The sequence below is a fragment of the Diadema antillarum genome, unplaced genomic scaffold, assembly GCF_040938485.1.
Source record: "Diadema antillarum isolate AM-2024a unplaced genomic scaffold, OU_Dant_1.0 scf00000071, whole genome shotgun sequence".
In the NCBI taxonomy this organism is placed as follows: Eukaryota; Metazoa; Echinodermata; class Echinoidea; order Diadematoida; family Diadematidae; genus Diadema; species Diadema antillarum.
In genome coordinates, this window is record NW_027270960.1 from 1,950,713 (window position 1) to 1,974,878 (window position 24,166).

Consider the following 24,166-nt stretch of genomic DNA (forward strand, 5'->3'; position numbering starts at 1 on the left):
CCATCTCCACCATTCACCTTCACTGCTTCTTTCTCCCATGCAGGTAAGTGGATTATACATTGATTATATAAGATGATATATCTGAGACATATACACATGCAGACCCTGTCCACCCCCCCCCCCCCAAAAAAAAAAGAAGGAAAAGAAGGAAAAGAAATCAAATATAGATTGCTTTTACTCATAAATCTGAATTGATTATAGAAAACATTGTTCAGTTTCAGGAAGGGAAAGCATACTTTTTATGGTGTATGTGCTTGAATGACTGAAAAGACATGAAATGAAGCATATGAGATCATAGCCATTGTACTGGAAAGAAGTGATTTACTTTATTTATTTAAGGACCATTACTTTTTATACACAAGTCCTAGGAAGTCTGACATGGGCAGGCATAGAGGAGAAAGTCTGCTGTGCTTACCAACCAAAAACAACCCTGGATTTTGCCAACTGGAGTTTATTTGAAAATGAATGTATACTGATTGTGTGAGAGGACTGCATCCTAATCTCAATTATGATATCTGTGTCTTTAAAGAGGCCTGTACTTTACTGTATAGATGAATACAGTAGGTGATGTGTAGAAAACAGCAACAACAATACTATCCATGTTTACCCGTTCAATCCTAGTTCTGGGTATACTCGGACAAGTATGTGTTGTAGCAAATATCAGCTTTTCCTCAACGGGTTGAAAAGTAAATTGATAGACTGATCCTTTGGCAAAGATAGAAGAAATGTGCGTTATGTGTACACAATGTGATTGTTTGTTTGTTTGTGTGTGTGTGTGTGTGTGTGTGTGTGCGTGTGTGTTTGAATGTAAGCGTGATTTTGTCTTCAATACCCTTCCAGATCCACTTGCTCATTGGTTACATGTAAAATGTACTAGCCAATCACAGAAGTCTGCCTGTGGATTATGTGATGAGTATTTTCAGAAAATCAGATGGAAAGGCTGATCTCATTCCTCATTCATTGGGTGAAGCCAAGGTTGATCTATCCATTCATTCCATGACCAATAGTAGTTCCTTGATGGTAAATTTACAGGTCACACTCCTCTGTCTTTTCATATGTGTATAAATACTTCTTGTTATCACAATAGGTATATAGGTAGATGTATGGACAGCCAAATGTTTGTTGGTTTTTTGTCCCCGCCGAACGAGTTCGAGCAGGGGACTATGAAACGGGCTCCGTACGTGTGTGTGTCCGTGTGTCCGTCCGTCTGTCCGTCCGTCCGTCCGTGTGTCCGTGTGTCCGTGTGTCCGTGTGTGCGTCCGTGTGTGATCAAAATCTTCAATTTGCTACTTCTCTGTCATTTATGAGCCAATTTTGATTCTGTTTGCTTTATATGATAGCACTACATGGGAGCTTTGAAACTTCTACACAGAATTTCAGTCGTGACCTTTGACCTTGACCTTTGACCTATATTGTACATTTTGCTACAAAATGCTACTCCTTCGCCATTTCTAACCCGATTTCGATTCCGTTTGCTTTATGTGATGGCGCTAGGTGAGGGCTTCAAAACTTCTACACAGAATTTTGACCTTTGACTTCTTTGACCTTTGACCTTGATTTTTTGACCTATATTGTACATTTTGCTACAAAATGCTACTCCTTCGCCATTTCTAACCCGATTTCGATTCCGTTTGCTTTATGTGATGGCACTAGGTGAGGGCTTCAAAACTTCTACACAGAATTTTGACCTTTGACTTCTTTGACCTTTGACCTTGATTTTTGACCTATATTGTACATTTTGCTACGAAATGCTACTCCTTCGCCATTTTTAACCCGATTTCGATTCCGTTTGCTTTATATGATGGCACTAGTTGAGGGCTTCAAAACTTCTACACAGAATTTTGACCTTTGACTTCTTTGACCTTTGACCTTGATTTTTGACCTATATTGTGCATTTTGCTACAGAATGCTACTCCTTCGCCATTTCTAACCCGATTTCGATTCCGTTTGCTTTATGTGATAGCACTAGGTGAGGGCTTCAAAACTTCTACACAGAATTTTGACCTTTGTCTTCTTTGACCTTTGACCTTGATTTTTGACCTATATTGTACATTGGCTACAAAATGCTACTCCTTCGCCATTTCTAACCCAATTTCGATTCCATTTGCTTTATGTGATGGCACTAGGTGAGGGCTTCAAAACTTCTACACAGAATTTTGACCTTTGACTTCTTTGACCTTTGACCTTGATTTTTTACCTATATTGCACATTTTGTTACAAAATGCTACTTCCGGCGGGGACATATGTTACGCACTGCGTAATTTCTACTTTTCCTTGTTTTTTAAGTGATGCATTTTTTTTTTCATTCATTTTGGGGCAGTGTCATTGAATTAAACAATAACTTTTATAGTGTCCTACTGGAGGGGGTGTTGTGATGTCAATAGGCTTGCCTTGTGTGATTTCAAAAATCTCAGGTCAACATGAATTATAACATTTCTATGAACTTGGTCACTTAGCAACATTTGATAAGAATTAAAACAGAAATACAATAATAAGAAATGCCCACTCGAAAGATCTATGATATCTTATTTCTGTCCTTGAAGAGCCTGGTTAAAAGTTATCTAATAGCAGTGGAAGATGAGTGGCCATGGGCTAGGCATGTAGGGACTGAGAAACAGAAACTTCAAGCAGATTAAAATGAGTACACTGAAATGAAAACAGACTAATAGTGGCTTCTTGATATCAACAATTCTCTCTCAATGTTTTTGCGGCATATGTTTGTCATCTCATTGCCAAATTGCATGCAACTCTCCAGTGCATTTTTGTTTTCCATTTTTTCCCCACTGTTCAGGCAGCATTATTACAAGGATGTAAAACTCCAGCGATGGTTTCTTTGCGTTCCTAGGTTGGTGAAACGCCAAACCCTGGAGGTGCTTTCCACCGAATTAGCCTGTGACCAGGCGCATGCAAATGCATGGAGATCTAAGTCGCGCTAATGTCAAGCAGGCGAAAAACATTCAAATACTTGCAAAGTAGGTCACTGTATTAGGGGCTTGAGCTCGGCAGGGTTCTCCGAAAGTCAGTCTTCTAATTCATCAGCACAGAAAGCAATGCAAGTCCCTTTCATCTGCTGGTGTGAGTTTCACCCTGAGCACCGGGTGCTTCTGTAATCTCTTTTCTGCTATCTCTTTTGTGATCCTGCTTCCATCCATCTGTCTCCATTTCTTTTCTAAGGTTTTTCTTCTCAAACTTGCTCATCCCCCATATATCTCTCTCCCCCTCTTCTCTCTCCTTCTCTCTCTCTGACTCTCATTCATTCAATTTCTTACTCCAGTTTTCCCCTGCATTATTTACGATTCTTGGATGACTTTTTTTCGGTCTTTTTTTGTCTGATAATCCTGACCTTGTTTACCCTGGGAACTTTAAAGTCAGCTGTTTTGATGATGATGATGATGATGACGATGATGATGACGATGATGATGACGATGATGATGATGATGACGATGATGACGATGATGACGATGACGACGACGATGATGACGATGATGGTGATGATGATGATGATGGTAATGATGATGATGATGATAATGATGATGAAGATGAAGACGAACATGATGTTGTTGATGATGAGTAACAGTATCATCAATGGCATTGCTATTTTTATTCATTAACATCTCTTGTTTACTAAGACTACTGTGGTCGCCAGCAGTACCAACATCACTATATTTATTACCAGAATAATTTGGATGTTCATTATTTACCATTCTGTAAGAAAGATTATCATTATCATCATCATCAGCATCATAATCACCACCATAAGTTTCATCAGTTATAAACTTAGTGTATTGCTCAGGTAAGCTCCTGTGTGATCTCTTGGTGTACATATAGTATTTTTGATGATTATGTAGTATATTATTTGTTTGCCAAAAGTTGAATTGTTTGTATTTTCATCATTTTTTCTTGAATAATTTTATGCATAAATTATTCTTCATTCAATAGATAGGAATGATTCTCATAGAAAAACCATTAAGAGTAACCCATATTCCCATGTGTTGCCACCGAGGGAGCTCATGCTGGTACCTTGGCAACAACAACAACGACAACAACAACAACAAAAACCCAACAAACAAATAAAAGCAAAAATTGAAGCCAGCAACACCATGATTCGAATCATAATTTGTGAAAATCTTTTTCTTCAGATGCAGAACTGCTGGGTAGTTTTCATGTATGAAGAAAAAAAATATTTATATGTAAGGCTGGGACATAATGGATTATAAATTTCCTTACCACACAGACTGCCATAGACTTATGATAGAAAGCAACTATATAATCAATTTTAACTTTTCATAACACAGGGCCCAGGAGTGGCAACATCAGTGAGAAAACTGATTTAATTCTAAGCCCTCTGTATACTACACGATCCAATTGGTTGCACGATTGTGGAAACAAGCTGGGTCATACGACGAGTTGCGCAACTCGACACCACACACTTGATTTGTGATCAGATTGCACAGCTAGGCTTACGACTGCGCTGGTGTCAGTCCATATACTGTAGCATGATTGGCTGAAAGTCCATGTCTGGTCCTGAAAATTTGTTGTGCCAAATCTCTACGACTGGCATGCAATCCAGTGTATGATATATTATTGCAATGAGAAATGGTAAAAATCATATTGTTTGTATGATTGTCATTACCAAGTTGTTCATTTTTTTGGTTTGTTTTGTTTTTTATTATTGTTGGTTTTATTTTAGGCACAGAAGCACCATTCTCAATTTAGAGAGGAGTATGGATTTAGAGCCATATGAAGGAATGTGAATGTTAGAGACAGGGTTTGTAGACTCTGCCAGGGTGTTTCATTGGTCCTATAAGTAATTGCTTATAAATTTTTTTTTTCAGACATTTGTCTGTGACAATGTAGCCACTGGTTGCTTACCTTTCCTACCCAATGTCCTGTGGTTGTCAGTCAGCTTGTGACAAGACTTCGGCCGTGAATTAAACAATTCAGTGGTGGTCTGTGCTTACAGAAATATGCATATTTACTGGGCATTTACACAAGTACAACTCTTGGCAAGCTTGTCTGATGCAAATTTGAAAATCTAAGTCGCCCAAGTAGTCTGGAAGATGGATGTATTACAGAATCATCATTGGTTTAATCCGGCAATATTGGTTGCCATTCAATGGCTAGTCAATCATTTTAGCTATTATGAAAAAGAAGAATGAAAGGTAAAACCATGTACAATGTATTTGTCGATAAGGCACAACCACACATAATTTCAAAGATACAGAAATAACCACAAACCATTTTTGCTTTTTAAAGAGCAAGGTCTCTTGTAACAGCCCATTGCTTTCTTTCATCATCTTGATAAGAAATCCATTTTCCTCTTCTTAAATTTCTGTTACTTCTCTCTCTATCTCTCTTACTGCATTACTTCAATTAATATTTTGTTGTTGTTTTTAATTGTATGAACTGACTGCCTCCCTTACATAGAAGCCAGTAATTTTGGTCCTGTGGGGAAAAAAAGAGAGAGATGTATATTCAGATTAGGAAGCCAAACAAAATTGGTCTTATTTTCCCCTACCTTATTATTTCATTCATAGTACTCGATTGGATACAAACAATATCGGTCTAAGGGATTTAGTTCATGCTGGCTGTTGCCTGTTTGCACCTATAGTCTTTCAGCATTATGTGTGAGATTGTTTGAAAAAGAATAGGGTGTAGTGATTTGCTAGACAGCTCTTACATCTCCTAATGACTATACTTCTCTTGTTGTGTGTGATTGTATGTGCCTGGTGATTACGGTTTGAATTAGTACATCGATCAATCATTTCATGCAAGCGGTTTTGTTTTCTTTTATCAAATTTGCCATTTCAAAGGATCCCAATACAGTACAGGATCACAGTAATTTGCCAAGAATTTGAGAATTTTGAAAACTTGTGGTGATTTTGTTGTGTAGTGTAATATGGGTATGTCTGTTTACACACATTATTGTATCTGAAAGAAAGTGTTCAGGAATGGAACAGGTTTAGTGCATGATGAATTAGATAGGAGACTTGGCAAGGTGATATCATTTATCCTGTAATGATGCCTGACCTGTAAGCTGATAAAACCATTTATGTGTGTTTCCTTTTCCCCCAAGTTATAGTATGATAAACATTGACAAATGAGTGCCTTTAATAAGAGACTTTACCCCTTAAAGAAATGAGTATGATATTGAAGTGGGGGATTCGTGAAACCTGACCAGAGTCAGACAGATTGTTACAATGCTTGTTATGCAACATGGCTTCCCATGGGTTAGGTGTATACCCTCTTGGTCAAGAGACCGTGCTTTTGGCCTATAAAGCAAACTTTGTCATATATTTATGTGAAATGTTTCTTTTTTTGCCCAGTGCTAGATAGTAGTCATTCAAAAATTATGTCTACAACGTAGCTTCATAGCAGTATTCAGGTCATCTACAGTGTATTAAGTGAATAGTAGTGTTAAATGCCTGTAGATAACTTTGCATTTGTCTTCCGGGTTGATTGTTGTCTGTTTAGGTACTCAATGGTGCTTTTGTCAAAATTTGACAAAGATATATGTTGTATTTTGATTAAATTAGGTTTTGTAGGTTTTCCTGTAAGAAAATGACCTAGTGCTCACATTTTCACCTAAAAGTCATAGTATTATCGCTCTAAGCGCATACTATATTATCATATTGTAGCCCATTGTGTCGCCCTCTCATCTTGAAAATGTTGACAGTGTGAATGGGATAAGTTGAACATCTGCGCCAAATTTGAGTGATTGGCAGAAAACTGTGACTGTAGCATGTGAGGGGCCTTCATCAGAGGACCTGACAGGACCAAAATTATGGCAGCTTACTGGGATTTGAGCTTAGAGAGAGAGTCAGATTGATGGGGGGGGGGGGGAGGTAAACTGACAGTTTTTTTTGTGTTTATTTCATTCACTGTGTATGTTATATTATTGTTATTATTATTGTTATTATTATTATTATTATTGTTATTATTATTATTATTATTATTATTATTATTATTATTATTTATTTATTTATTTATTTGGCAATTCAACATAATACAAACAGAAAATTGTATTACATGATATAAAGATTGTGGTGATTCTGGTGCAAACTTAATCACTGAGGCTTGAAGCCTTCCTCCCCAACGAGTGTATGCATCCAGAATCAGCTATATCAATGCAACACAATTACAAACAATATCGAATAATACATTATTACGCAAATTATTATGAGGATACAACAACACATGAAATATTTAAGTTAAATCATTTTACCAGCAGAATGCAGTCACTAAAATATGGTAGGCAGGCAGCAGGCACAAATTACCAAGTTCTGTTAAAGATATGAAATGGCCCAACTAGGAAACCTATAGATATGGGAATGATTGACTTTCATCAATTTCTTGCAAGTATTGGAAATCTGTATTGGCAGCAAATGAAGCTCAGCTATGTTCACACTTAAACTAGGAAATCGAGCTTTCATTTTTCTAGTACTAGTCAATTCTACATGATAGACAAATAGCAGTCTCTGTGGGTGTAGATGCATACGTAGGTGATGGCTCCCTCATTGTAGTACCTGTCAGCATCCATATGATGACAAATTAGACTTAACTCAACATTTGCATACTGATGCCTGCACGTTCGCTGTGGTCCTTTGGAATGCTTTTATTCATTTCCACCGATGATTTTTCTTTCCAGCTTTTTTCGGACCGTGCATGATTGTGATCACCCTCCGTGTCCATTCATCATTTCAGAAGCTGTCTTCCTATTCACAAAGTGTGATTTGACTTTCATCTTGCCAGGCAAATGTCTTTTGCCAGCATCCCTCACTGAAATGAATATTTTTTCTTAACTTCTTTTTGTGCATCATGCCATGACAGCAATGTTGGTCTTGTTATGAAAATGATACCTTGCCACTATGAATACATAATCTCTGAGGATTATGTTCATGGGCTTGCAGTTAATGGATCACCACACATTATTCCTACCCCAGTTTTGGCATCAATTATGCATGAAGTTGATGTGCCGTGGTGGCGAGAATTTACTCTCTGCATTTTTCCCCATCACCCCCCTCCCCTCCGCGACATTACTACCTGAACGCTATTCATGAGATCTGCTGGTTTTCGCTCAACCTGCACATGCAGAGTGTGATCCCTTTACCCACAAAGCTGGCCACTGCTGCGGTTGGTGTACACAGTAGGTAGATCATGCCAGTCTCTTTCCCCAGTCACTTCGACAGCGGACGGATTTTCCACATGTCAGTATGACAACATGTGCCGAGGTAATGTGGTGTCGATTTGCAGGGCACACAGGGGCGAGAGGAAAGCCCCAAATCCTGCGGTACCTTCAATTTCAGAAGAGCTGTGGCCACATCCAGCATCCAATGTCTAGATCGCTTTCTGTTCGTAAACTTCAAACATGCCACCTCTGTATTCATTATAAATTTCACTCTATTCGTCATGGAAAAATTAAAGGAAGACAAACAAAAATTACTGCTGTCTTTCCCATATGATATTAAGTTATTTCGACAAAAGTTGCCTGCATTTCAAAAATGAGAATAAAAATTCTGCCTAGTGCAGTAATGTTGCCTGGCCTGGGAAAAAAAAGGGACCAAAGAAAAAATATAGGTCACAGTGCAGACGTGATGTATGCTGAAACATTTTTATTGCTGTTGTTTTGGCAGTGGTAGTGTCGCCCCGTCTCAAAACTACCCACTTTTTCACCAGATTTTACTGCAGTTCATGAACTTCATTGATCCGCACATGACCTCTCCCAAGTCCGTCCTTCTTTTGGTGGTGCAACATGAATCTTAATTCACTTTACAGCTCCTCCATCCCTAAGTTTGTGTCCAATTTTATGACCTTGCATCGATTTTCTTCCTGTAAGTTCCCTTTGCTTCCCCAGGTACTAAAAAAATGAAGTTGATCATTACGTAGACTATTAGACTTGAAAAGAGGCCAGAATTGAATAAGACTGAAACCTAGCAGCGTGAATGAGTCGGGAAAGCTACAGACGACATTTAGGGGGAGTGCAGATCATTCTCATACTTTGATCACTGTATGCGCATAGGAAATATCAAACAATCACATAAACAAATTCAAACATGCTCAGTTCCTGCTGTTTAAAATTTGGTGCATTTATATAAGTGTTGTTTAGATTGAAGACTGAAGTTTTGAGTTTTTACAGGAATAAAGCTATTTGATAGACACATCAAGCATCCATAACTTGATATACGAATGAATTTATTCAAAATTTAAATGACTTAGTTTGTGCCATTCCTTTCGTCATAAGGGATACAACCTCCGAGCAAGAATTACACAGCAGAAAATGCAAGGTATCACACCAGAAGAGAGAGAAAATGCAGCACAATTTGACGCAGGGAAGCCAGCTGGAATCTACACTAGAAATATTCGAGTATTTGCAAGTCGCTATTACCCCAGGCTGAGGCGTAAGTGCCTGTGTGTACCCACATTGGCACCTAAGCTTGTGTGTGTGTTTGTGTGTGCATCTGGCTAGCAAAGCATGAATGGATGGATACATTGATGGTATACAGTGAGCATATAGGTCATCTCCAAGCTCTTGACACATTTCCCTTCCTTGGAGCTCTTCTTATGCAGGAGTACACAATCGTCTGTGGATGGATGTTGGTCATAAAACAGTAGCATTGGATCTCACCTTCACCTTTACTGTACATACCATCTAGCAAGTATATAGGATGCCTATTTATATATTTTTTTTCTCTCGTGAATCTGGACTTCCTGACATTTTTGCAAGTGGTTAAAGGGACTGTACAGTACTGGTTGAGGTGGGGATTCATATTTTGAACATTCCTAAGTGAGATAATGAAAAGCCTCTTATGAAATATGCAAGAGCATGTAATTTTAAGAAGGATTCAACGTTTATTTGATGAAAATTGGTTTTCAAATGGCTGAGATATCCAAAAAAGTGCTAATAATAAAAGGCGACATGCCCCAACTTTATTAGTATCTCTTTGTTTCACTTTGTTTTTGGTTATCTCAGCCATTTCCAAACCGATTTTCATCGAATAAACTTTTGATACCCCTTAGAATTGCATGCTCTTTGACATCTCATAGAGTGGTTGCTGAATATCTCTCAAAACGTTAAAAGCTAAATCTTCACCTCGACCAGAACTGTACACACCCTTTAACTTTGTGACAGTGAAATACAGCAGTAGATGAAGAAATGTGACATTCGTGCTCATCACATTCATGTCAGGATCTGAGTTAATATATTTTTTGCATGTTATTAGATGTGCAGTCAGATAGTACCCAACTTGCGAAATTTGCAAAAAATAAAACATGGTGAAATATATGGCATATACTACCTCAAAAATGGAACAACTTCAAGTTTTCTCTCTTTTTACCATAATGCTTTCTGTAGAACCAGAAATATATACCCAATAAAACTGTATTTCAGGTCAGTAGGCCTATGTGTGTGTGTGTGTGTGTGTGTGTGTGTGTGTGTGTGTGTGTGTGAGCATGTGTGTGTGTGTGTGTGTGTGTGTATTACTTTAGCAATGATTGGCAGATGATGTCACAGGTAGAATCTTGATTTGAAAGTGTGTTTTTGTTGTTGTTTTTTAGGCATATCCAAGTGATCAAAAGAAATATAGTAGAAGTGTTATCATAAAATATGTGGAAATACATTTATTTAGATATTCTTTTGGCCTCATAAATGATTGTCAGGGTATTATGAATCAATGCAAGTAAACGTGCATTTGCACAACATATAGTTCCTTTAAGTTAATGTAACAGTAGCACATACATGATAGCCATGCAAATACGCTTTTCCTTAAAGCAATGTGTTTCACAATGAACAAAGACATGTCGACATGCAGACCCATAAGCATGCATGCATACATAATAATCATACACAAGCACTAAGCATTCAAATTCAAGCTTGGCAAATTCAAGCAAGGAAGGCATGTTGTATCTGTGGAAGGTATGCCTGCCTGAAAAGCAATAGAGAGAGAGAAAAAAAAAATGTGTTGCCTCCATACTTTGTCACACACTGGAGCCCAAGCTTGAAGTGCACACAAACTTTGACCTTCTTTTTCTGGATTCCCTTTTCACAGTTCAAGTTCAGTATGTATTAGCTGTGGGAGCCAGTGAAGAAGTGTGTTACCTGATTTGTGTGTTACAGCATGTTCTGGCCTTCATACATTTTTATGTTTTTGATATCATGAAATGACAAGATTTCATATAACATATACTTCATGCATCGTCTATCAGGTAGTTACAGTAATATTGACATTGCTCCAGAAACATTTGGCCTGTCTATGTAATATTGTTACTTCAAATCTAGTATGAATGCCAGGAGTAAGGCAAAATAGTGGATTACCATCAACAAAGACTATAAAAGACAAGAATTTTACTTTAGTATGCAATGTATGGAGACAAGGCATTTCACACCACTTTTGTGTGTCAAAATACTTGTGTATTGATATGTATTTCTTGTGCAAACAGCGATTGTGGTATTGTTTCATACTATTATTTTATTCTTACACTCCTGTGTATCTTGTCAATACCACTTTTTATAGTCTTTTTGGGGGGTCTTTTTAAATATTCTGATAGTGCTACATGAGTAGGATAGGCTTCTTCTTGTGACATAGTGAGTTGACCCAGCCTTATCTTCATAGCTCGCATGGATCTGCTAATGTTCTAGTTGGCAAAACTTTCCTCAAGTCCATGTATATCGTGCAACAGATAGACTTGTATATATCCCTATGAGCATTCAGTGCTGTAAGATCCTTCTACAACAGAGGACCAGGCCTTCAGATTCCTGCTTTGTGATTGGTGCATTTCAGGGAGGTGTGACTGTATGTCCTCATATTGATATATCTTATATATCCACATACATGATGTATGATAATACAATAACTCTACTTATCTGAATGGCTCTAGTTAATACCAGTCATCATCAAGAACATCTTGTTTAAAGGGAATGTACAGTTTTGGTTGAGACCTAATTTCAGGTTTCTAACATTTTTTCTTGTGTGAGATAATGAGAAACCTCCTATGAAATATGAAAGAGCATGTAATTCTATGAGGAATTCAATGTTTATTTGATGAAAATTGGCTTTGAAATGGCTGAGATATTCAAAAAAGAGCGATTCTAATAAAGTATGGGACCCACACTATATTACGATCGCTTTGATTTACTTTGTTTTTGGATGTTTCTGTCATTCCAAACCCGATTTTCATCAAATAAACTTTGAATTCCTCTTAAGATGGTATGCTCTGTACTATATCATAAATGTTTTCTTGGTATCTCGCAAAAAGTTAAAAGCCCACTTCTCATCTCCACCAATACTGTACCATCTCTTTAAATAAAGAATTACGTTGCCAGTTGGTGTTGCTTTAGTTTGGTTGTATGAAAGTTTAAACCTTGAATCTATATGTGTGTCCATGTATTAGGCCAACTTCCAGCTGGTCTTATCATGAATACAATTTCCTTTAATGTCACATGATGTGTGCACCATTTGTGTTTCACTTATTTTACCTTTTTGTGTCGAACATTCATTATCACAGATGTTTCAGATTCGATCATGTTATTCCCCAGTGATAGTATGGATGTCCTTTGAACACATGACTAGGAAATGAGTGAAAGAATTTGACCCGATTATCTCTATTTGCCACCGTTCATGCAAGATGCTCAGGACAAATGATCAAACTGTTTGTTTGTTTGTTTGTTTGTTTAAATCAGCAGTTACTAAAATGTTATCCTAGGCACACAAGTTTGCATTGTGGAATTAAAAAACTCATGAGTTCTTCTTCCTGTACTGTTCACACACATTACTCAGGAAATATTATCGCAATGTTTCAAGAAAAAAAAAATCAAGTGGGATTGATGTCTTGCATCACTATTTGGATTTCAAGACAGACCCCCCCCCCCCCACACACACACACACATGAATTAACGGTTTCCTCATCACATCGCAAAACTGGAGTTTCAATAGTGTTAATTTGGGTGTGTGTGTGAACGGCACTTTTGTTACCATTATAGCAAGCTATTTCTGTTTTGCTATTTTTTATACAACTGCCTTGGATTGAAAATCATGCAGAGATTGATAAAGTAGGAGAAGAGTTTGAAACACTAAAGGGCTTTTTACACTTGTGTTTCTTAACCCCGGACTTTCTCTGACCCAGGACTATCGTTAGTCCCGTACCAATTTTTTCAGCTTTTTACACTCGCCAATTAGTCCCGTACTATCTCTTGTCCGGGGCTAAGGAGAAAACTGACCTTTTTACACTCGTATTTCTTAGCCCCGGACTTTCCAAACCACATGAATATTCATAATTACGCTGTGTACTGTACACGTACACGCACGCACCGGCAGCACTTGATTACCTCGTTTCTGATTGGTCAGTGAGGGTCGGACTTCGTCTCCGTCGCTTAGCCCAGGATTATTTTTTCGTTCTGTTTACACTCACTTGCTTGGCACCGCAATTGCGGTGCTAGCACCGCAATTGCGGTGCTAACCCCTGCTATTTTGCAGGGCCAGATAGTACCGTACTATCGGTGGGGCTAGCCCACTTTGGCAAAAACGAGTGTAAACAGAAAGTGGGCTAAGGATAGTCCCGTACCAACGGTGGGGCTAAGGCCCCCCCTTAGCCCCACCGTTGGTCCGGGGCTAAGCAAAAATTTACAAGTGTAAAAAGCCCTTAAGTCAACTGGTGGTTAGAAGCTCTGTGGGATTTGGCACTGAATCACCTGTGGAGTGTGTTAGGAACATTATATCACAGTCACCTTGATGTGCTGTGTTTACATCTATTCTATGTCCTGTGCATAATATGTGTTTACCTTGGCCTAGTTTACTTCCTATTTCTGTAACACCAACCGGATTATCTCTCAGGGCAAGTCACTTGCTAATTACCACAAAACACAATCCAACATTTTTGTTTACATCCCTTCTCTCTGTGAAATCAGTCCACATCCAGTTCCAATGAAGTAGCTATCTTCCACACACTACCCTAGATCCAACTAAACTAGTCTAGATATTGCAGTTTGGATCGTGTTATACTTTGCCCACCTGTGGCGTAAAGTGTGTATATTATGTGTGTTCTTTAGTGAAGGATGCAAAAATTCATTCCTTGACTGATGGTGCAAACTTTTGATGCATTCAAATCCAGTAACTGAAAGCTAAAAAGTGTTGGAATGTGTTTCTCTAGTTCTTCCCCCTCCCCCATCTCCATTTGAATTATACAAAGCTCTTATTTCAGTATGTCATACACAAATGGACTATGTGAGTATGCACTTGATGAATAGGCTCCTTCCAGCTAGCCACCATATTTTCTGCATCATATTTTATGTACATGACTGTAGTGTCATTAAGAAATTGCAGATTGTCACCATTCATTATACCCCCGCCAAACGAAGTTTGAAGGGGGTATATAGGAATCAGCGGACGGTCGGGCGGTCGGTCGGGCGGTCGGTCGGGCGGTCGGTCCGTTGCAAATCTTGCGTCGCGAACTACTTCCTCAGTTTTCAACTGATTCCCATAAAACTTGGCACAGATGTGTGCCTTGGGTTGTAGATGTGCAAGACGTATTTTTTGACAGTACCCAAAAGTACGTTGCCATGGTAACGGCATATTATGGGCAAAAATGGGTACAAATCTTGCGTCGCGAACTCCTCCCACAGTTTTTGATCAATTTTTATGAAATTAGGTACAGATGTTCATCTGAATATGTTAATGTGCAAGACACATATCTCCGCAGTGGCAAAAAGTGCGTTGCCATGGTAACGGCATGTTATTGGTAAAATATAGGGCAAAATGCTTCATGGCAAAACTGCTTCATCAGTGTTCTTCCAATTCTCATGGAATTCATATTGAATGTTTGTCTTAGGATATAGGTCAGCATGACACATTTCTTGACAGTGACAAAAAGTATGTTGCCATGGTAACAGCTCACATATTATGAGCCAAAATGATGGAAAATTTTGTGTTGCAAACTACTTCCTCAGTTTTTGCCCAATTTCCATGAAACTTGGTACAGATGTGTGCCTTTGGTTGTAGATGTGCAAGACGCATTTTTCGACAGTACCCGAAAGTACGTTGCCATGGTAACGGCATATTAATGGCAGAAGATCAAGGAAAGATCTTGCGGATTTAACTACTTCCTCAGTTTTTTGACCAAAGCTTATGAAATGTTGTTTTGACCAAAGCTTATGAAATGTTGTTTGGCGGAGGTATAACCAGTCGCTGTAGCAACATTTCTAGTTTCAAATGTTTCTTTATTATCGAAATGGATATCTAATGTGGATAAGATTGTCTTCCTGTAATGTACTGCCGTTCTTTACTGTGGTACATGAATGCATAAAAACTGAAGATCCTATTCTGAACATCTTTAAAACTGAAGTCTCAGTGTGTAATTGGCAATTGAATATTTGGGTCTGGTTAGAATAGACTAGGTGTAGACTGTGACCTTATCTAAGGTCAGCTCAAACTGTCTAGTTGATTAATGGATGTGTACCATCTATTCAAGTGAACTAAATGTTGGGCAAACATATAGATTCCTTCTTAATGAGCTTGACAAACTGAACAAGGGAGATACTACCTGAGTAGTCTATGTATAGAGACTCTCTTGGGAATGTTTGCTGCTTAGTTTTTAGTCACTGCCCAGCAGGAGGTGGTTTGCTGAAGACCAAGACTGCCATAGCTTGAGGCTAAGCAGTCAGCATGCCTGATAGGTCACTGCATTGCTGGAGTCTCTACTATTTGGACTGTTATAGGAGAGAGGTTTGTGCAGTGTGTAGCGTGTTGACACCTAACGGCATGATGGTTCTTTGAGACTAACTATATGAAAAGTCATGCTATGGGGTAATGTATCACAAGGAACAGGTAGGGTCCTACTTTGGTCAGCTCTGAAATCTTGAGTGGTTATGTGATCTATTCTTGTATACAGTAAGCTATAAGACATTTGACGATAGTGCCATATATGCCTGCACATGTGCCATATACCCTGAATCTTGAAGGAGTATAGAATCTGATATACTGCGCAATTTTAGCTCACCTAGTAATATAATGCCATACCTCTGCATATCCACTACTGTAAAACCAGAAATGATTTGTGGCATGAAATTTTAGTGACATGGAGCCAACAGCCTTTGCTGCAGCATAAAATTTTCAGGAATTGCCACTGGCAGTCAATGCATAGTTGTAGACAATAACTTTGATGTGTATTTTTAATTTCACAAATATTGGTTCGTCATGAAATTCAAGAAAAGTTCTTGTTTTTTACACTCTACCACTAATGGTTTAAAAAAAAAAAAATCCCATAGTGCTGCATCTCTCAAACAATTGTTTTCCCTTGGACCCATGCCAGTTGTCTTGTTCTTTTTCACTTGAAAATATTATTACACACATGGATGTGATTCTTAGGTACAACAAGTTCTTGACTATTGACTTTGTAAGTCCATGCTTCTAAATTCCAACACATCCCCTGTATTTTCCACCATTCCAAATACCAGCAACTCGACTTGTATCTGAGATCTCTGAATGTAGTTAGTAAGAAGGTTATTGCCTTTAATAGTTGTTGCAAATAGTCACAAAGTACCTGGGTCTGTGTTTTCAGGGACAGTCATTACAATCATCAGGGGCTTGTGGCAGGGTGCTGGCTCAAAGATAACATGCACACAACCTTGCTCATTCTCAAACACATTTGCCACTGCTGAATACACAAGGTCAAACACTTTTTATGCCAGTCTGCGTTTTGTGATATTAAAGGCCTACTTCCTCGTTCGATTTTAAAGCTACATTTACCTATATGCCATTTAAAGGCATTGTTTACCATTAGCAGATGAAACAAAAACCCAGCTTTAGTGCTTCAAAATAGTTCTAAAATGTGAGTTAGGGATAGAAACAACCAGTGTAAAAACAGTTAATCAGTATAATCAATGATAAGTATTGTTTAATATACAAAATGTGAACAATAGTTGTAATAAAATTGTTTCTAGACTAAACCATTTACAGTTATGATTAAGTGAGAAAAGTAGTGATATTTCCTTATATTTTAGGCTTTACTGCAAAATGTTTAGGGCCTATATGGTAGGATGTTTTGTGATACAACTGACCTACATATATTCATCACCTGGGATAAATTGGAGCATTTTTTAAGATCATTTAGTCCTGCATTATTTTCGATATAATGTAGTAGGACCCATGTCGAAATAGAAAGAAAAAATCAGTGGTTGAAGAAAATTTTTGTAGATTCTTCTTATTGTGCCTAGTCTTTTTGCAGACCTGTCTTTAGAACATAAGGGTAATGAAGTGAGACTGAATTGTAGGCTAGCTTTATGGTGACATTGATATCAATTACAAATGAAATTATGCCACTTCAGTTGAGGGAAATGTGTTAATAAGCAGCTTGCTCCCAACTGGAGTTACCATTGACAGGAGGGTGTCTGGCAGAAGTGAAACCCACACGAACCCGGCACTGGGTGTATGCGAATTTTCTCTTCTGCATTTCGCCAAAGTGTAGTCCCTGTGAGTTACCACTGCCCAGTGCTTTACCTGGAATAGCACTAAATGTCATAACAGGTAGTGCTAAGGATGTGCTGTGTCTATTGACATAACATGTAATTCCTTAAAAAAAACACACAATCAAATACTTGAACAAAGATGATAGCTCAGTTGTCTATTGTGGCATACTTGTATACAAGTATTATAATATTACTCTCTATTGGTATGATACGATGTTAGGTATTTTAGCTTCAAGGGGTGGTATAGTTTTGGTTGAGATCGGGATCCAACTTTTAACTGTTTGTTAGATAATTATAAACCACTGATATGACATGTTAAGGAACACACAATTCTAAGAGGAATGAAAAGGTCATTTGACAAAGATCAGTTTTGAAATAGCTGAGATATCCCAAAACAAAGTAAAACAAACTGGCCCTAATAAAAGGTAGCTTCCACTTTTTATTAGGACCTCTCAACCACTTCAAAACCAATTTTCATGAAATAAACTTTGAATTCCTCTTAGAATTTTATGCTCTTTAATATTTCATATAAGTGGCTTCTAATTATCTCATAAAAAGTTAAAAACCTCAATCCCCATTTCAACCAAAACTATATCACCCCTTTAAAGTAAAATCTAAAAAAGATTGTTGTAATATATCTCCTAGTAGAAGCTATAATAGATAAACCTCTCTTTCTCGCTGACGAACACCTGCATGAAGTCGAGACAAAGTGAGCCGTTCTGTAATTTCATTTCCAGCTCTGCCCTGCAAAATCCAAATATTCCTCTGTGTGTACACATGCTGGTATGTACAATGTGTATTGCATGTATGTTTGAATCGGGTATTATTCTAGTTAGTATCTTTCTTCATCGGTAATAGCTTTTAATGTTGTAATAACAGTACCCGTGTTTTCTTCGCCGTCCTCAAGGTCTACTTGTCATATTAACAAGAAGAGATAGCAGTATGATTCTATGTAATTTTTGTGTATGCACTGTGGTATGTAGTGTAATGGAATGCATTTCCACTCCTGTGCACACTGTAAACTTACCCAATGCATGAAGAAACTGATTCCAATTACATGCACTTATACGGAGTGAGGCATCCCATTGTTTGTGTAATGTAAACTCTAGCTTGGTGGAATGATATGATCATATAATGTTAGGGGTGTATGAGGGTTGTGCCTGGAGCCAGCACAGCAGGGGATCCTCTCACCCCTCCTTTTCTTTTTAATCAGGTGACATGGAACAGGTGGTAACCCCCCTGATATTCAGCAGGGACCAACATTTCACACCCCTCCTGCCAACCCCACGCTGCCTCCTCGAGCGCTTGGCTCACCGTCGCCATTGCCTGAGAGAAAGCACAAACTCTTTCCCTAGCTCTGAGATAACTTCAATAGGCATAGATGGGACTGCATAGGTGTGATGAGGAATAATTGGATTCTGGCAGTTTGAGAACCAGGGTAGCTGCCCTCTCTTGAAGTTCATGCTTATTTGCCTCTTTCAAATTCCATCAATAATATCAATAGCTACATTTTTTTTTTGGCCCCTACCTTTTAGTACACAACCAGTCAAGTAAAACAACCCATATTGCAAGGGGGGGGGGGGAACTTGTCACTCTCCTTCGTGTGAATGTTAGTTGATAAGTACCACTAGTCCAGCAGGTCTGATATCTTGAACATTTCTCATAAATGTCAGATATGAAATGATGTTAGAACATGATGATACATATGTTATTAGATAATCACCTTCAATGGTGTGCTTTCATTGTTCTTTATGGCATTCCATTAATTACTGATGAGCTGTTGGCTGGCTTTTATGTAGTACTTCAGACATAGAGAAGGATGTCTCGCAAGGCGAAATATATCTTTGAAGGCATGAAACAAAAATCAAACAAGTTAAGAGTCTAATGCACTTTGACGAATACCAAGAGTTATGGATAGTTTAATGAGAGCAGGTCATGAGATAGTATCCCCAAAACACACATAAAAAAGAATGTTTGGAATCACATATATACCTTACAATGTAACTTCAGCTGTGGAGCCCTTTTGAAATAGATATGCATACTCACATATGCCAGCACAATGTTCGCAAACCTTTGATGTATAGTCCTGATGTGTGATACTTCCCTTTTATGCCAGTAATTCCATGAATTTCTGATGAAAATCACATATGCTGTGGAGATCCTAATCAAATGGTATTGTATGTGGCAGCAAATTTACTGTGAACTTCCGGAGTGTAGATGGAAATTTTGCAGAACATGATATGTATTTGCTCCTTAGGTACATACTAAATTTGGTATGTGTTTAATAGAGAAATTGCAGATATAAGAAGATGACATGTATTTTTAAAGAGATTGTTTAGGATAGTAGTAGCCCTGAGAAATTCAGTGAGCATCTCAAACACTTTCACTGTAGGCTTGCATGAAACTGTCCGAACATTTTCTTGTTTTATCTTTTTGGGCCAAGCAAAACCTCAGTGCAAGTACATACATGGCTGATGCTAACTTCTGAAGTTTATTTGTACAAACAAAATCTCCCTGTTATTTCTTGTATTTGTTTTAAAAGCAGATTGCTTCTTAGCCCGAAAATTCTGGAACAACACCTACATAATGTTTTTCTGAAACATCAGTAATCTTTTTATAGGAAGACATTTTTCTGACACATTTGCTGAAGATACTTGAGGCATAATTTTTTTTTTAACTTGCATTACAGAGGGGAGTTGAATATTTCATGATAAATCTTTCATAGAAATTAATTATACACGTTTTTCTTTTTGTGTGTCTAATTGTATGTTGGTGTGCATATCTAACATGCAGATATATTTGACAGTTCCACCATCAGGTGTAAAAAGCTGATGTCTTTGGGGTCCACATGCGAATGCCATGCAAGATGACTTACATTCAAACTTTGGTTAATTTCTCCCTTGATGATTGTTCAAATTATGCTGAAGCTGTCAGAGATCTGTCATAGATATTTTGCTATCCTCACCCTGGAACTGTTTTCTGTTTTGAGGTGAATTCACCTTTAAGGGTAGCGGAGTGGAGGAGGAGCAGGAAGAGGAGGAGGCAGATGCTGTAAGGGAAGCGGGAATGGAGTAGAGATCAGAGGGAGAACACTGAGGAGGAGGAGGGATCAAACACAAGCAATGCAACGGAGAAGGAAAAGGGGGATAAACACAAAGGAAAAAGAATAGAAAAGATAATACCCTGTCATCATGGGGAAGAGATTTATGTCTAGCTGCGTGCTGGGGTGACAAGAGGGGGCACTTTTTTAAAAAAAAATAATGCAACAGAGTGACATAAGAGGCCTACTCTCTATCCCCCTTTCACATCGATTGTCGCTTACTATCATCACAGCCTCCTCTCTCTATCTCTCTCCTGCCCCCACCGGTCCCTAACCACCAGGGCCCCTCACAGGCCCTCATTCTCACAGCAGAAGAACAGGTGACACCTGAAGAAAAGAAAAAAAGAAAAGAGAGTGAAATCAAGAGATGTAAATCACAGTGAATTTCTATCTTCTCAGTCTTTTGCCAAGGCCAAGGAGAGAGAAGGTTATAGCAAGTAGAGACAAAGTTCAAGAGTCGACCTTCAGTGGAGGGTAGCAGTGAAGGTCAACGAGTCTAACTAGGCCAATGAAACAGACAAAGGGAATGAGACAAAGCTGTTTCACCATGGTAATGTCATAAATGAGGTAACATCCCATTACGAAAATATTTGAATCAATTCAAGGCTGCTATCATGATAATCATATTTTTATGATTGTTATCGTGAATTTAAAACATTTTGGAGAGGAAAATTTTCTCTATTCAAAATCTAAATGAACTCTCCTTTCAGGACTAGATGTAGAAATTGTTGAAAGACAATGTCAAACTGCAAGTAATTGCGTAATTATTCTTTTATCGACACTTGTTATGGAAAACTGAATATTGCTCCTTCATTTGGAGTAATTATGATCTCCCTGAGAGAGTATCTCAGCAGCCATCAAGTTTGTCTCTGTCGACTGTGATTTAGGGACCCCAAAGTAGCTTGTCATAATCAGTGATAATTAGAAAGGTTAGACCTTCCTGCTTTCCCCATGAAGGGCTTCTGGTCATAAATTATTCCCGTCCAGCAGGCTGCCTTGAACTTGTGGCAACCCTTCCCTCTCCCTTCAGCCTTTCTCCACATCCAGGGCTGGGAGGGAGTTTGGGTTTTTGATGACAACCAAAACTGAGGAAAGGCCAGTGGCTTCCCTTTCAAATTTCTCCAGGAAAAGTTCAGGGAAGTGGCTGTTCGATTTTGTTTCCCTATTTATATTAGCCTGATGCGGGGGGCAGCAGTTTGCTCTTGTACAGACAGACAGACACACACACACAAGTACATACATAACCACAAACAAACACACAAACATATTGTTTTACAACAGAGAAAAAAATATTTTGTTTGTTTGTTTGTTTGTAATTCAAACCATCCCCACCACACAGGGCAAATACAGAAACAATTTTTTAGCTTTGAGTTTCGAACATCATGCATCTTAGAGATGATAAGTTGTGACATTCTGTGAGCATTTGCAGTGTCGCAGGATATGGCTAGATAATTTGCTTATGATTCTGTTGCTCATTCTGTGAGCCTGCATCAGGCAGTGCGAGATGGAGATAGATAGAAGAGATATGGCTTGGCAGTGATTCCCCGCAACTGGAGTCTGAAAAACTGGGCTAAATTGATTGTTGCCCTCCGTTCACTGGATCAAATTTTCATCAGGATTGTTTGCGCTCGGAACAGATTCGAACAGAAGCCGAGCCATATACTTTAGGTATATTCAAACACAACACTGAGGGAAAGTTGGAACAAATACACCCATGTTGTTTCCTCAGGCAACTTGGCATGATGTCATGGATATTGCACACAACTCTCAAGTATAACCCAGCTATGGGCTTTAAAACTGAAACCCAAATGTGATGCTAGTCAGTAATGTTGTTAATACATTGTTGTTATTTTATTTATCTTTTTTTAACAGCAGTCAACCCTGTCTTTCATTCTGTTTGACTAGACAGTTGTAAAGCGTTTAATTCAACTTCCAAATGAGACAGCAAGTAGTTCTTGTTCAAGAGCATTCGTTTATTAAAGGTAAAGCATAGTTTCCAAGTGACTGCAGAAACTGTCAATTTTTGTTCTAAAAGGGAGAAGTATGCGTTAAGAAATGTTTGAAATAATGCTTTCGTAACACAATTTCAGTTGAGTAACCAAAAAAAGTGAAATATTAGATAAAAAGGCACACCAGGGCCCTATTTCATAAAAAAAAAATGATATGATAGCAACTCTTGCTGGAAAGCCAGTTGTCATAGTAATGACAAGAATCCAGCTTTTTGATTGGCTGTTGCCATGGGAAGTGGACATTCCAGCAAGAGTTGCTACCTTTATATTATCTTTTATAAAATAGGGCCCAGAAGTAATGCATATCAGAGCATTCCCGAACTTAGTTGCTCTGTGATGTTTACGATTCAATTACATTGATTAAAATATATTGGGCCATGGCAGAATTAATCACACGATAGTGAATAGCGTGTGCAGCTTGTAAGCTGCATGCCACTCAATACACCAATCGTCATATACTAGTTACGTTCTATATGTACCCACTACTGAACGGGAGGGCCCATCAAGAATACAAGGCTGGTATACCGACTTTTAGTATTTCACATTTGAGATCTCAAAATACTCCAAAACAAATCACTATCCTGGCTAATTGTACCATCCAGACAAGTTTGTGGGGTGAGCCATACTAAGACAGATAGCAAGCATAACAAATGGTGGAAGTTGAATGTTGAGCCATTCTGAGAACTACGTTTTAGCTTTAAAACCTATTACGATAATGAAGAGATGTCCTTGGGACACGTACATGTATGTCTGAAGTAGAGGGATATGAAACGAGAGCTGTTCCTCTAAACAATGAGCCAGCTCTCTACCTGTAAAGCTCTTCTATGAGCTGTGTTATTTCCCGTCTGTTTAAATCATTCATGCGAATGCTGACCTACCTCCGTTGCATGTGGGTCAACGATTTTGGAGCTAGCTATATTGGTACCAACCATTGTGGGCATGCGTGGTTAGCACTGCAGTGTGTTGTAAGCAACTACAGCTCCAACAGAAAAGCCTCTCTGGTTAGCTGCACCTTTCGTGTGTGGCTGTGGGAGTAAGTCACCTGACAAAAATGTGAACTTTTCTATATTCAGGGCTCATGCACTCTCCATATCTATCATTCTCAGTAAACTTCATGTGAAGTTAGAGCAACTGGACCCCAGATGTTAAAGTTTTCTGGCAATGATATGGCTCAGATTCCTAACTGAACCTGCGGTTGCTCAAAAGAAAAATCAAATTAAAACCAAACAAACATCAGTAGTGCTTTGAGTGTGAACGCATCTATGAATGTGAGTATATATTCATTTGGAGGGTAGAGGGAAAGAAAACTGGTAAAAAGAGAGATATAAGGCATTTTCACACCTATCGAGAAACAGAATTGTAATGCTGAATTACAAACACGATTGGAATTACAGTTCAAGTTATCTTACAGTCACACGACCAAGGAAGGCCTCGCGGAATCTGTGGTTTTGAATTTCAGAGTGACGAGGGGGAGGTCTGGCTTCATTCCAAGTTCCCATCAATCAATCTTGAGCAGTGAGTAGCCCGCACTTTGACTGCAGTACGAGCACTTGAGGAGCGCAGTTTTTCTGCGGACGTGGTTGCAAGGTCACTGTAAGCTCC

At 38.5% G+C, this 24,166-nt stretch overlaps 1 long non-coding RNA gene across 2 annotated transcripts in view; it reads left to right on the forward strand.

The window, feature by feature from the left end:
• Window positions 1-24,166, forward strand: part of LOC139717022 (uncharacterized) — a 237,886-nt gene that overhangs the window by 117,159 nt on the left and 96,561 nt on the right. The gene's annotated exons all lie outside the window — the stretch shown is intronic.